Here is a 2,500-nt window from a genome sequence, read left to right as displayed (position 1 = left end):
CAACCAGGGAGCTTCGTTGGACAACGCAAACGAGTTGCGCGCAAGAGAGCTCGCATCTGTGTTACGAGCGACTCCAGCACGCGACCGTGTCGAACGCCGATCCTTGAAAAGGATCGACGACACGCTTCGCAATGCGACCAAAGTCGTCGAGAGCACAGCAAAGTACGATATAACGTAACTTTGAGGGCAATTATTCGCTATACAATTGCTCGTCGTCGAGCAGTCACAACTAATTCATAGCTGCAACATGCCCACGACGAGTCACGGCGATCTCCGCTGCCCGTATTATACCAGACGGAGACACACCATGGATATTATCGTTCAAATTCAACAGACTCTCGTGTTAATTGAGTAAAATGCTACCCGACGTTAGACAAAAATGCCAAGTCGTCGTGGTCAGCGACATTTCATCGCCATTCGCGTGGAAATGACGTGCAAAAGTTTATTCTCGCTCGGAATCGAGTGAGTCGATGCTCGGTATTTATCGACGATTCAATGAAGAATCGACGAACTCGTAACGCCTACGGCGCCTACCGCATAAGGGCCATTCGGTCAGAGACACCGACCCGCGGTAATGCAGTGGATGACAACGATGGAGAGCATACCCAAGACGATTACATCGACTCGAGCACCTCTCTTACATATACCGAAAGGGCCGCCGAGGCATCGGCGCCGAATGGTCTTGAGCATTGTTTTATATGGGCAAAAACCTCATCGAAAGGGCGGATCCTCCGAAGCTTCTTCGAACATCATTGACGAGGAAATCGCCGGGCACGACGTTTCAGGCCAGGGACTTGCTGTATTGACAAGTGACTCGCCGCGCACGACGTTTCAGGCCAGGCACTTGCTGTATTCACAAGTGACTCGCCGCGCACGACGTTTCAGGCCAGGGACTTGCTGTATTCACAAGTGACTCGCCGCGCACGACGTTTCAGGCCAGGGACTTGCTGTATTGACAAGTGACTCGCCGCGCACGACGTTTCAGGCCAGGCACTTGCTGTATTCACAAGTGACTCGCCGCGCACGACGTTTCAGGCCAGGGACTTGCTGGATTTACAAGTGACTCGCCGCGCACGACGTTTCAGGCCAGGGACTTGCTGTATTGACAAGTGACTCGCCGCGCACGACGTTTCAGGCCTGGGACTTGCTGTATTCACAAGTGACTCGCCGCGCACGACGTTTCAGGCCAGGGACTTGCTGTATTGACAAGTGACTCGCCGCGCACGACGTTTCAGGCCAGGGACTTGCTGTATTGACAAGTGACTCGCCGCGCACGACGTTTCAGGCCAGGGACTTGCTGTATTGACAAGTGACTCGCCGCGCACGACGTTTCAGGCCAGGCACTTGATGGATTTACAAGTGACTCGCCGCGCACGACGTTTCAGGCCAGGGACTTGCTGGATTCACAAGTGACTCGCCGCGCACGACGTTTCAGGCCAGGGACTTGCTGTATTCACAAGTGACTCGCCGCGCACGACGTTTCAGGCCAGGCACTTGCTGTATTCACAAGTGACTCGCCGCGCACGACGTTTCAGGCCAGGGACTTGCTGTATTCACAAGTGACTCGCCGCGCACGACGTTTCAGGCCAGGGACTTGCTGTATTGACAAGTGACTCGCCGCGCACGACGTTTCAGGCCAGGCACTTGCTGTATTCACAAGTGACTCGCCGCGCACGACGTTTCAGGCCAGGGACTTGCTGGATTTACAAGTGACTCGCCGCGCACGACGTTTCAGGCCAGGGACTTGCTGTATTCACAAGTGACTCGCCGCGCACGACGTTTCAGGCCAGGGACTTGCTGTATTGACAAGTGACTCGCCGCGCACGACGTTTCAGGCCTGGGACTTGCTGTATTCACAAGTGACTCGCCGCGCACGACGTTTCAGGCCAGGGACTTGCTGTATTGACAAGTGACTCGCCGCGCACGACGTTTCAGGCCAGGGACTTGCTGTATTGACAAGTGACTCGCCGCGCACGACGTTTCAGGCCAGGGACTTGCTGTATTGACAAGTGACTCGCCGCGCACGACGTTTCAGGCCAGGCACTTGATGGATTTACAAGTGACTCGCCGCGCACGACGTTTCAGGCCAGGGACTTGCTGGATTCACAAGTGACTCGCCGCGCACGACGTTTCAGGCCAGGGACTTGCTGTATTCACAAGTGACTCGCCGCGCACGACGTTTCAGGCCAGGCACTTGCTGTATTCACAAGTGACTCGCCGCGCACGACGTTTCAGGCCAGGCACTTGCTGTATTCACAAGTGACTCGCCGCGCACGACGTTTCAGGCCAGGGACTTGCTGTATTCAGAAGTGACTCGCCGCGCACGACGTTTCAGGCCAGGCACTTGCTGTATTCACAAGTGACTCGCCGCGCACGACGTTTCAGGCCAGGGACTTGCTGGATTTACAAGTGACTCGCCGCGCACGACGTTTCAGGCCAGGGACTTGCTGTATTCACAAGTGACTCGCCGCGCACGACGTTTCAGGCCAGGGACTTGCTG

At 55.8% G+C, this 2,500-nt stretch overlaps 1 non-coding gene across 1 annotated transcript in view; it reads right to left on the bottom strand.

The window, feature by feature from the left end:
• LOC131674882 (small subunit ribosomal RNA) overlaps window positions 1-10 on the bottom strand; it is a 1,915-nt gene extending 1,905 nt beyond the window's left edge. The window contains exon 1 of the ribosomal RNA XR_009302926.1: window positions 1-10. This exon is cut by the window's left edge and continues 1,905 nt beyond it. This is a non-coding gene — a ribosomal RNA (small subunit ribosomal RNA).
• Between the last annotated feature and the right edge of the window lie 2,490 nt (window positions 11-2,500).

This window comes from Phymastichus coffea, unplaced genomic scaffold (genome assembly GCF_024137745.1).
Source record: "Phymastichus coffea isolate CEN01 unplaced genomic scaffold, Cenicafe_Pcof_1.1 PCOF00329, whole genome shotgun sequence".
Classification (NCBI taxonomy): Eukaryota; Metazoa; Arthropoda; class Insecta; order Hymenoptera; family Eulophidae; genus Phymastichus; species Phymastichus coffea.
The sequence above is the reverse complement of the archived record's forward strand: the minus strand, read 5'-3'. Positions and strand labels throughout refer to the sequence as shown.